General features: G+C 36.3%; 1 protein-coding gene across 5 annotated transcripts in view; it reads right to left on the reverse strand.

The window, feature by feature from the left end:
- Positions 1–12,997, reverse strand: part of PLAGL1 (PLAG1 like zinc finger 1) — a 124,809-nt gene that overhangs the window by 32,309 nt on the left and 79,503 nt on the right. For 4 of the 5 annotated variants that reach the window (XM_058435608.1, XM_058435609.1, XM_058435611.1 and 1 more), the window contains one exon: positions 11,472–11,511. The exons of the other annotated variant lie outside the window; for it this stretch is intronic. The gene's annotated coding sequence lies outside the window, so the exon portion shown is untranslated. The remainder of the gene's footprint in view (positions 1–11,471; positions 11,512–12,997) is intronic. 5 annotated transcript variants of the gene reach the window in all.

The following is a 12,997-nucleotide window of genomic DNA, read 5'->3' on the forward strand; positions in this document are numbered from 1 at the left end:
GGAACGTAGCTTCCAAGTTCAAAGATGTTTTAAAATATAATGAACGACAGATGGATTTTAGAGAGTTTCCATATAATATCAATAATGCTTACTGTATCACTGTTTTCTTTCCTCTCAAGGCAAAAATAAAAGAATCACCTGATTATATCATGGTTAATATTTGTTTTTCTCTACTTCTGTGTTTAAAAAAAGAGGGCGGGTGGAGAATCAACTTCTACTTAACATCATTTATTATGCAGACCATATTCCTACTTATAACATAGTTGTGACAAAACCTCCATTGTTCATTACACACTAGCCCCAAACTTGAGTAATTCTAATGTAAGCATGAGAAACTCCCGTCTCCTTTGGGGTGAATTTCCCAATTCCTCTGTGTTAAATTGAGGTCTAATTTTCCCTGTGCCTGGTTTTCACAAGAAGGTCCATTCCACCCCATGTGCTCCTTTTCAGCTGTCAATAAACAGAGGCAGTGAATTCCCCACGGCTTCACAAAGCTAGTTAGGCAGAGCCATTCATTCCTTCAGGAAAACAGGGCATTGATTTCAGCGAGTTCCCAGGGAGCAGCTGCAACAAAGAGATCAAAGGCCCACCTCTCTTTCCCTCCATTGCTTTCATTAGGCCCAGCCCAGACAAACAGCGACAGGTTTCCTTGAGACAAGGAGAGGGCTCAGCAGACCACCTCATGGTTCAATTCAAATTCATCCGTTTCCTACATTCCAGTGACAGTTCAGAATGCTAACCATGACAAACCAGCACAATCACCCAGCATAATATACTGCTCGCTAGTTCATCCAAGGTCAGAGGGAGAAAACAAGCACGGGGGGAAGTCCTCTGCTTCTAGGGCCTGCTGAGCTTCAATGGCCCCCTGACATTCCATAAATAAACTTCTCCCTCTCACTCTCCCTTTCTTCCTCCATCCTACAACCCTACAAGCGACGGTCTCACTGAACAATCTGCAACTTCTTTCATGTCACCGTACCCAAACTATATGGAAACTTTATTCTCAATTGAATAGTTCGTTCTAATAGCCAGAGGAAGATGGCTATACATGCAGCCTCTATTAGTTCACTGCTGTGCTAAAGCCAGTCGGATACACCCAGTAAGCTATTACAACGTGATGAATTCAGAGCTGCAGTTTCTAGGGTTACCTTAGTAAGGGGTGATCTCCAGAGCTGCAGTTTCTAGGGTTACCCTAAGGGGTGATCTCCAGAGAAAGCAACTTAAAGATGGAGTTAGTTTGCATAAATTCTGTTTGTACAGCAAAAGTGTGAACAGAGATATAACGGGGTTTTTTTTGGATCCAGGTAATCACCCAAACTGGGTAATCCAAGCTCCTGTGTATAAATGAGTTGTGTGTTTGCTGGGGTTAGGATGGTTAGTCAAGGAGAGAGGAGAGAGCAAGAGGGACTATGAAAGAAAATGAATTATTCTGACTGGTTACCTACACGGAACAAATATAACCAAGAGGTTTCCAAATTCACCATTGAATTCTGAATTGCTTATTTCACACCTTCATGGAACCCTATAACAAAATGCCTTCATTTCATTGTGCTCCATTCCATTTGTCACTAATCCTGAGTACACATGGGAATTGATGGGTTAAGTTTCAAAATTGTGAAACCAAAAAGAAAATAAACAATATTGGAACGAAAGGTATGAACCCACTCGGTGAGGTGGAACACAACCTTCCCACATGCCCACAGGCGTCAGTACTGACCTCGGCGGTAGGGTGGTGGGGGACATCACCAGTGACCTCCAGGGCCATCTATTTACCAATTACTCACCTTGGACTGTCAAAGATGCTATTTTGTATAGAGAGCTGAACAGCCCTCAAGGAGAAAAGACATTCCCTTATATTCAAATTAGGACAGAAATGGACTTTACATATACAGAACTCTCAACTGCACAGGAAAGGCAGCTTGTGACAAAAATGGTGTGACAATTAATTAGGAACCTTAAAGCTAACTCTGGCATTGACTTGCTTTGGGCCTAGGGGACGCATTTAACCCCTCTGTCTTCCCACTCTTCCAAAATCATGACAGAAATATCTGTGAAGAATTCCCTGATGCAGTACTATGAAATAACCATTCCTCAAAAACTATGTATCTCATCAAAGAAACCTAGGCTTATGAGTAGAACTTCCTTATATAATGATCACCCTGTAACTCAATAGAGGTTCTCTGGAAACTTGCTACATTTCTATAAATCAAATTGTTTTTTAAGAGCACTCAGGAAAAATACTACTGAAAGAAAGTCTTTGGCAAATGACCAAAAACACTTATCAATCCATTTATGTATCTTTCAAAAGCATTTACAAAACACTGAGAAACATTATCCATTGGATCTCCGCCACAACCACCTGAGAGAAATGGTGTTATTAATCTATTTTTGAATGAGGAGATAGTAGGCTCAAGAGAGGTAAATTGACTTGCCAAGGTCATAGAACTAATAATCAGCAGTTAAAACTTTAAATTCAAGTATTCTACCTTTGAGTTTCATGCTGTTTCCATTATACCAGCTACCATGTACTGGGGATATAATCATTCACTGAAGTTCTCTCACCAAGGTTATATTAAATAAGTCATCCTAGTTTTTGAGGCCAATGCATTGTACCACTTCCATTCAATGAGGTAGTTGCTTAAAGAGTATGGACTCTGGAGTCAGATCTGTATTTAAATTTTAGTGTCACTTTGTAATAATTTTATAAATTAAGCAATTAACAATATTTTTGGAACCTTAGTTTCCCTATTTGTAAAAGAGGAATAATAACCTCACAGGGTTTGTGGAGGATCAAATTAGATAACTAATATAAAGCTCCTAAAACAGTGTTGGCATACAGCGAAAGATCAATAATTATGGCTATTATCAATGCTGAAAATCAAAAGTGTAAAGCTTGTTAAAAGGAAAAATTTCTTTTAAAGAAAAAGCCATAAAATGTAACATTCAGTGTCTAGATTGCATGATGATCCCTTGCATTAAAAGTTTAGCCTTCAAATCTAGGATTTTATGGGGGGCAACTAATGAACCAAGATCAAACTATTATAAAAGAGAAAGAAGCTACTTTACAAAACAGAAACGCTAATTGAAGTGTCGTTTTAAAAGGCTAATTGAGGCAACTCCTTGCTACTATAAAGCAGCAGTGTGGTTTTTCTGCACAATTCAGCTTTACTTCTTGCCACTTAGCCATTTCAAGTAGAAATGTATTGGTAACAGGAAGAAATTCACAGACTGTTACCACTTGAAGAGAAAAATACACACAGGGATATTTGTTGTCTGTAGATAGTGCTTTCATGTTTTCAAAGAACTAACACATATCTTACTTTGTTGACCCTCACATTACTAAGAGAAAACAGATTAATTATCTAGCACAAGAGAAGACTGCCAGTGGTAAACAGCAAACCTTATTTTTTATTCCTTGTCTCATTTTTTCATGACACCCTATTACTGGGTGGTGGCATAGAGATGCCACAGTACAGAGTGTACAGAATACTGTGGGAAGACAGAGGCCACTAAGACTGAAAGAACCAGAAAAGGCTTTCCAGGGAAGGTGACATTTATCCAACCTTTTATCTAGTACAGACGTACTTCTGGAATATTCCTGGTCGCCCTTGAGCCTGAGATTTTTATTTATTTATTTATTTTTTGGTGAATTCTGAATATCTCACTCAGTAATTTAGTTCTCCTTATACTGCTTTTTGTTTATTTGAAAACTTAAATGGATGTTCTCATCTCCTTTTAAAAATTTCATCCAAGGCCTTGATATTAAAGAGGCAGGAGCTGAAGCCACTATTGTTTGACTTAATAATATTAATACGTAAGGCACCTTCTCATTCTACAGTTCTGTGACTTTTAAAATTACTGCTTATTCTTATATTGCATTACCTACTATACAACACATCACTTGAAATGTGCAATTTACTTCCTGTTAATATTTTAAAATATTTTCTTTATTACCATTTATATCAGAAACAGTTTAAAAGAACTCTTATGAATATCTAAAGGAATATGTCTTGCTAAAGAAACTCAGCCCAGAGCTGGTGAAGTATGACAATTGTTTCTGTCCTAAGAGCCGAGTTCCTTTTTGTAAGTAACCACCCCTAATTCTATCTTCTCTCACAACATGAAAGAAACACATTTTTTAATGAAAGATGTTCAGACATTTGTAGATTATGACAATCTCTGATGAGTTATTAATTTGGGACCATTCTTCTTTTCTAACATAGGCATGTAGTGCATCTTAGTCACTTGAAAATATGGTTTCATTTTCATTCAGTTCAAAATATTTTCTAATTTCCTTTTTGATTTTTTTAAAATAGGCTACTTTTTAGAGAAGTTTATGTTCACAGCAAAATTGAGTCTGTTACAGGAATCTCCCATATACTCCCTTCCCCCCAACACACTTAGCCTTCTCCATTATTGACATCCCCCACTAGAATGTACATTTGTTACAACTGATAAACCTCCATTGACACATCATTATCACCCAGAATCCATGGTTTAGAGTTCACTCTCGGTGTTGTACATTCTAGGGGTTTGAAAAAAATTATGACAGTTCTCCATCATTATAACATCATACAGAGAAGTTCTGCTGATCTTTTTACTGTCTAGTTTTGCATTTTCTAAAATGTCATATAGTTGAAATCATATAGTATGCAGCCTTTTGAGATTGGCTTCTTTTACTTTAGTAATATACATTTAATTTTCTTCCATGCCTTTTCATGGCTTGATAGCTCATTTCTTTTTTCTTTTTTTCTTTTTGAGATGGAGTCTGGCTCAATTGCCCAGACTGGGGTGCAGTGGGGCGATCTCGGCTCACTGCAACCTCCACCTCCCAGGCTCAAGCAATTCTCCACCTCAGCCTCCCGAGTAGCTGGGACTACAGGTATAGTCTGTATAACTGAGATTACAGGCGCCCACCACCATGCCAGGCTAATTTTTGTATTTTTAGTAGAGACATGGTTTCACCATGTTGGCCAGGATGGTCTCGAACTCCCAACTTTCAGTGATCCACCCATCTCGGCCTCCAAATGTGCTGGAGTTATAGGCATGAGCCACTGCACCCGGCCAGCTCATTTCTTTTTGGTGCTGATTAATTTCATTTGTGTCACACTGGCTGGCTGGTAGAATTCACCAGTACAACCATCTGGGTCTGCTGTCTAGAAGGTGTTTTAGTTTATATGTGTATTTCAAGGAACTAGTCTATTTTATCTAATTTATCAAATATGCGGGTGAGAGCTTATTTATACTCTTTCTAATCCTGCATTTTATCCATGGGATTAGCAGAATAACACTCTTTCATTCCTAATACTGGTAATTGGTGTACTCTTTTTTTCCTTGGTTGCCTGGCTAGAGATTTATCATTTTACCGATCTTTTCAAAGAACCAGCTTTTTATTTTGTTGATTTTCTCCATTGTTTTCCTGTTTTCAACTTTGTTGATTTCTGCTCTAATTTTCAGTATTTACTTTCTTCTGCTCACTGCAGGTTTAATTTGTTCTTCTTTTTCTAGTTTCCAAAGGTGGAGACTGAGGTTATTGATTTTAGGTTCTTTTTCTTAATACATCATTTAATGCTACAAATTTTGAAGCACTGTTTTAGCTGTATCCCACGTGCTTTCATAAACTGTATTTTCATTAAAATTAAAAATATTTAAACATTTTTCTTGAGATTTTTCTTTGATCCATGGGTTATTTAGAAGTATACTGTTTAATTTCCAAATATTTGGAAAATTTCCAGCACTTTTTCCGGTATTAACTTCTAGTTTAATTCTGTAGTCTGAGAAGGTATTTTGTATGGTTTCTATTCTTTTAAATTTGTTAAGATGTTTTTAATGTCTCAGGATGTGTCCCTGGGTTATTTGGAAGTGTGATGTTCAGTTACAAGATATTTTTCCAGATTCCTTTCTAATTAAATTCCATTATGGTCAGTGAACACTCTTTGTATGATTTAAATCCTTTAAAATTAATTGACTTATTTTCCCACCCAGAATATGGTCTATCTTGGTAAATGTCCTGGCCATGCTTGGAAAAAATGTGCAGTTTGCTGTTGAGTAGTGTTCTATAAATGCCAATTAAGTCAATGTGGTTGATAGTGCTGTTCAAGTCTTCTATAGCCTTATTGGTTTTCCAACTACTTGCTCTACTTATCTACTGAAGGAAGGGTGCTGAAATCTGACCACAATTGTGAATTTGTCTATTTCTTCCCATGTATACTGAAATTATTTTACTAGGTGCATAAACATTTAAGATCATTTCTTCTTGATGAATTCACCACTTTATCATTATGAAATAACCCTATTTATCCCTGGTGATATTCTTTGTTCTAATTTCTACTTTGTCTAATATGAATACAGTCACTGCAGTTTTAAAAAATCAGTGCTAAAAATGATATTTTTTTATCCTTTAGCTTATAATCTATTTGTGTTTTTACATATGAAGTGCATTTTTTTGTAGGCAGCATATAGTTAGTTCTCATGGGGTTTTGTATGTATTAAATTTGACTGTGAACAATCAATTGAGATAACTGACTACCTTCGGACCAGCCAATATGTGTATTAAATCTGACATTCTTTGCCTTTTAATTATGATAGACCATTTATGCTTAACATGCTTACTGACATGATTAGGCTGAAATGTACCATCTTGTTATTTGTTGTCTAATTGTCTCAATTATTCTTTGTTCCTTTTATTTCTTCTTTTGTATTGATTATTTTTCTCTAGTTTTATCTCCTTTGGCTTATAACTATGTTTTGATATCTTCGTGGTTGCTGTAGAGTTTAGAGTTATATCTTTAACTTACCATGGTGTACTTTCAAGGGATATTATACCAGTTCATGTAGAGTATAAAAACTTTATATTTTTCCTCTCCTGACCTTTGTGCAATTATTGTTGTAACTTTTGCTTTTATATGTTATACACCCCATTTGCTACTGTTTGTTTAAACCATCTTTTTAAAAATATTAATAAGCATCATCATCATATGTAGTTACCTAGGTGGTTGCCATTTCTGGTGCTGTTTACTGCTACCTGGCATTATTTTCCTTCTTTATTAAATCAATTGACAGTAAATGTGAGAGTTAAAAAAAAAGATTTCCTTTAGTATTTCTTACACTGTGGGTCTACTGGGATTAATTCTTCCAGCTTTAGTACATCTGAAAAAGTCTTTATTTCACCTGTTATTTTCCTACCAAAGAAAGTGCTTGCATGTTTCACCTTTTTTGAAAGATATTGTCACAACTATAGATTTCTAGATTAACAGTTTTAGCTTTCCCTACTTGGAAGGTGTTGTTCCACTGTCTTCTGGATTACATTCCTTCTGACAGGAAGCCTTCTGTCATGTTTGTTCCTCTGAATGTATAGTCTTTTTTTTCTCTGCTTTAAAATCGGTCTTTACTACTGGTTTTAAACTATTTGATTACGGTGTCCCTTGGTGTAGTTTTCTTCATGTTTTTGTGCTTGCTTGATATTTATTTAACTTAGATTTGTGGATTTATTGTTTTCATCAAATTTGGCAAGTCTTCAGCCATTATATCTTTATTTTCTGTCCTCCCCATCCTTTGGGGACTCCAATTACATACATATTTGGTCATTTCAAGTTGTCTCACAGCTCACTGATGTGCTATCCACTTTTTTCTAGTTTTTTGTTTTTTTTTTTCCATTCAGTATCTCATTTTGTATAATTGCTATCCAGTGTATTTTAGGATTTTAATCCTATCCAGTGTATTTTTCACCTCAGGTGTTTATAAAATCTCTAGAAGTCTAGAAGTTCAATTTAGGTCTTTTTATAGCTTCCATCTTTTCTTAACCACCTTATGCTTTCCACTACCATCTTGAGTATATGGAGCATAGTAACAAAAACTATTTGAATATCCTTATTAAATCTATTTAATTTATTTTAGTATCTCCACTTATTAGATGTGTGTCACTTCTGGGTCTATTTCTATTGATTGAGTTTTCTCTTCACTATTGAATTTTCCTGCTTCTCTGCACATCTGGTAAATTCTGATCAAACGCTACATATTGCATACTTTATTAATGGGTGCTGGATATTTTGTATTTCCTTAAATATCCTTGAGCTTTGTTCTGCGATACAGTTAAGCTACTTGAAACAATTTGATCCTTCAAACCAAGTGTCTGCAAACTAGGCCCACAGGCCAAATCTGGACCACTGCCTATTTCTATAAATAAAATTTTATTGGAATACATTCTGATACATGTAAATACATTTGCTTACAAATTGTTTATGGCTGTTTTAACACTAGAAGGGCAGAAGTGAGTAGTTACAACAGAGACCACATGGCCCACATATCCTAAAATATTTTCCATCTGGCCCTTTACAAAACAGTTTTATGACCTGTCTTGAATGGCTTACTTTTAAGATTTTTTAGGCAGGATCAGATTAGACTAGTCTAGGGCTAATTTTGCCTCATCGCTGAAGCATTAGTCTTCTGAGTACACCATCTAATCCCACTTATATACAAGGTTTTTCCACTCTGAATGGTAGGGGGGGTGGGGGGGACACACTCTTCACTGCCTTATATGAGCTACTTTTTTCTTCCCAGTGGCTCTTTCCTCATCCATGGGTAGTTCTCTTATGCATATGCACTAATCAGCACTCGGCTAAAGCCTCCAGGAGAGCCCTCTGAAGATCTCTGGAGCTCACTCTCTGTGTAACTAACTCTCTCTTCTCTGGTACTCTGTCCTTCAAATTCTAGCTGCCTCAGCCTCCCAGAATTCCTAACTCCATTATTTCAACCTAGGATAAGCTGTGTTTGGGTTCTGCCTTCCTGCACTGCAGCCTGGGGCAAATCATTTGTTTTTTCCTTCTCTCAGGGTTCACTGTCTTGTGCCACTTGTCCAATGTCAGAATGCCTTTGTTTCATAAGTTTTATGGGCTTTTTATGTGTGTCTGTTTGTTAGGCTATTTTAGGCGAGAGAATAACTCCAGTTCCTGTTATTAGAAGATGGCTGGAAGCAGAAGTCCTCTCAGCACGAAGTTCCAATCCTTCATACTTGCCTTAGTGCTTTATATTTACAATAAATTGTCCCAGCTCAAGCCATTTACCCAATTCTATGATCAGTCAGCAACTAGAGAAGGGTGTAATAAGCAAAGTCAAACTACTATAGCATCCCTTTCCTCAATCTCACTTTCCTATCTTTGTGGGATATATATTGTGGGATATATATGGTGGACTTGGTTTTTAAGATTTATCTTTTTCATTAAACCAGTATTTATTGAGTGGTTGTTTTTCCTGGCATTGTTCTAGGTGCTGGGGATTCACCTTTGTGAACAAAACATGCAAAAATTCCTACCCTTGTGAAGCGCACCTATGAATTAAGCTTATCTTTGAATTAATTGTTTCTAGTAGCTTAACTGCATCCCATAACAAAGCTCAAGTAAAATATGTATCAGATGGTGATTAAAAAAATAAAAGTAATGAAGAGACAGGAAGCGCTAAGAGATTTAGCAGTGAAAACAGTGTCAATTTAAAACAGGCTGGTCGGGGAAAAAGGCACCGGTGAGAGGATGACAATTTAGCGAAGACCTGAAGGAGGTAAGGATGTAAGTCATGTGGCTATTTCTGGGTACAATAATTGCAAAACTCTGATGCAGAAATAAGAAAACTGGTATGGCTAAAGCAGTCAGTGAAGGGAAGCAGTAAAAGATTAGGCCAGAAGTAATGGGACCCATAGCACATAGGAGCTGATAAGCCTCTGTAAGCGAGACGGGAGGGACTGGAGACACTGGAGCAGAAAAGTAACATGATCAGACTTACAGTTTTAAATAATTTATCGGGCTGTTGTGTGGAGAGTGAATTCTAGGGGAGAAAGTATGAAACCAGGGAGACCAGTTAGAAGGCTACTGTTATAAAGAGATGATGAAGGTGTGTACCAGTGCAGTAGCAGAAGAGCTGGGGAGAAGTGGTCACCTTCTGGATTTATGGAAGGTGGGGCTGACAGTATCTCCTGACAGCTGGATGTGTAGAGGGTGAGAGAAACGAGATGAGGATGCTGCAAAGGCACCTGGCCTGTGCAACTGGAAGAAGAGTCTTCCTCATCTCGGTAAATGGCTACTTAGGATGAAGGAAGTTTGGCTGGGAACAGAGAAGAACTCAGGAGCTCAGGTGCAGACACATTAGGTTTGATATGCCTATTAGACATCCAGCAATTGGATATTTGAATCTGGAGTTTAGAGAAGAGGTCCACAGTATGACTATGGGAGGAAGCTGCTGATGTAGTTTGGAAGACAAGGTCATTGAAAGAGAGGAAATCAAGAAACCGAGAAGCTAGGCTGTTAAGACTCTACGAAGCCTGAAAATCACCAAGAATTAGGACACATTAGTCTTACAGGGAAGGACAGATCCTGAATCTTCAAGGAATAAGGAACAATGATGTATTTTTACTTTCCAGATTTTAAATTTTTATGTTGTCTTATAACTATATTTATAAGAATGATTTAGGCCTAACTCCAAGTCAGCTGTTTTAAGCTAATCCAACTGTCCTTTTATGGTCCAACTTGCGTTCTGCTCAAATGTCCTTCTTTTATTTCACTATCATTCTGAAAAATGTACAATTAATTCTGTCCTTTATATGTTTCCTAAATTCTAAAGCAAAATTTCTCAAACTTTTCCGTGGAGCACCAGTTCGATGGTATATTTGGTGAGGTAGGGGTTGTATGGTGAAATATGTTTGAGAAACACCACAGACCAAAGGCCGTCGATAATCACTTGTTGGAAATAAACAAGTCTAATTTGATTTTAACTCAGCTTTTTTCCCAAATTTAAATGACCATAGCTCATTTTCCATATAATATCAGTTAACAACCTAAAGAATGACTATGCCAAGGTAGGTACTATCGGGAAGACTGTATTAGAGGTGTGTGTCTTCTTGGTGGCTTCAAAAGAGGTGAAACAGAACCTGCTAGAACAAGATTCAAGATACAGACTTAGAATCTGTCAGAGAATGCAAATCCTTAAGTTACTTTGTAACAATATTCTCCTCTCCTGCTAACACGATGAAAAACAAAACCATCTCAGAAAATAACTTCTCAAAGATGTATTTAAAATTGGTTTAGTATATTTCAATTCTCCTCCGTAAAAATTCATAGACTATTTAAAAACAAAGATACGTAAATATGTTTTGGAGGAAGACTAATGCCCAACAGGATGTCTGCATCTATATACAACCTCAGCTCTGCCCTTTGCTCCCACTAACCATAACTCTGATAAGATGTCACTATAAGGAAACAAATGCCCCTAGGCCAAGACATGTACTTCAAAAATCACTATCAAAATAACTATTATCTAAGAGTACCTGAAAAAGTGAGACAGACTTCAAAATAATGTAAGAACCAAATAACAAAAAAGTTTTGCTCCAATTTTTGCTCTAGGAGCTCTAAAAAACCATTATCAAGTTATTACGGAAGACAAGGTATTGGGGGAAGAGGATAAAAGAAATTGAAATATCAGCTTACAAAAGTCAATCACGACGTTTATGAATCAGGCAGGAACAATCTGCAAACAAAAATAAAAATTGCTAGTTTTATATAATATTTGCACATGCATTTGTTAATTATAATGTTGAGATCATTGTAGGTTCCTATGCAATTTTAAAAGAGCATTTACTCAGTTTCCCACAATAGTAACATTTCACAAAACAACAGTACAATATCACAACTGATACGTTTATATTAATACCATCTACTAGTCTATTGCGATTTCCCATTTAATTGTATTAGTGTGTTTTATACAGTTTTATCACATGTGTAGGCTCACCTATCTACCACTAGTCAAAATATTGAACGGTTCCATCAAAAGGATCCACCATATTGCTCTTTTACAAACACACACCACCACCTTTGCCACAATCTCTTTCTGCCCCTGACCCATTGCACATCTATTTTTAACACTAAAATAATGACAGCCATTTACAAAAAGTATTTCACTCCTTGTCCATAGTTCTATGTCTACTACTACTACTACTACTACTTCCTAGTTATATGTCAAATCTTGAATGAATACTTTTAGTTTTCTGCATTAAAGTTTTAGTTTAAGGAATATGTTCTCCAGGGAGAAGTTTTTCTCACTGTTAGCATGGCATAAATCACTCATTTCAAAAATCAAAACACAAAAAGTAAGGGAGCCAGAAGTGTTGTCTGCACTCACAGATTCCGTATTTTCAACATATTACTAACAAGAAACCTCTGAGTGCTTACCATGGGCCAAGCTACATATTATATATTATTATATGTGTGTGTGTGTGTATATGCATATATATATTAAATTATATATAATATATATATTATATATAAAATATATATTTTATATATATTATATATATTATATAAAATATATATTTTATATATATATATTATATAAAATTTAATCCTTTTACCAAGCCTTTGATGTATGCACATTGACCCTGTTTGGCCCAGGAGAAAATTGAGGCACCAAGAGGTTTACAAGTCACCTAAAGTCAAACAACTAGCAAGTGGCAAATCCTGGAACCTGGGACCAGACTCTGGGCACCCAGACTCTACCATCCCTCTAGGAAACCCATGATAAAGTCAAGATGTTTTGATGTCACCATTCATTGCTATGACAAATAAATAACTTAATTATTGGTAAGCTTCACTTTAACATACCAGAATTCAACAAGGAAAATGTCCAAAGCAATGATGTGTAAAATGGAAGGAGTATTTTATTTAAGCATGAAATCATAGGAAATTGCCAAAAACAAAGGTTGGGACATGCAGAAAATATTTTATATTATAGCAACAAACTGTTCACCAGCCTTGAACAGATAGTCTTAACATTCGTCGGGGATTGACAGGCAGCAATTTATACATAGTCAAGATTACTCTTGAAAAAGACATATTCAATTGAGCAGAGATGATGATGGGAGAACTGAAATTTTTGAACAGATAAAAGCTTCAAAATTAGGCTCTTCAGCCAATAGAGACATTTAAAACTCCAAAGATAATGTTCAGGCTATGGTAAT

Source organism: Hylobates moloch, unplaced genomic scaffold, assembly GCF_009828535.3.
Source record: "Hylobates moloch isolate HMO894 unplaced genomic scaffold, HMol_V3 SCAFFOLD_2, whole genome shotgun sequence".
Lineage (NCBI taxonomy): Eukaryota > Metazoa > Chordata > Mammalia > Primates > Hylobatidae > Hylobates > Hylobates moloch.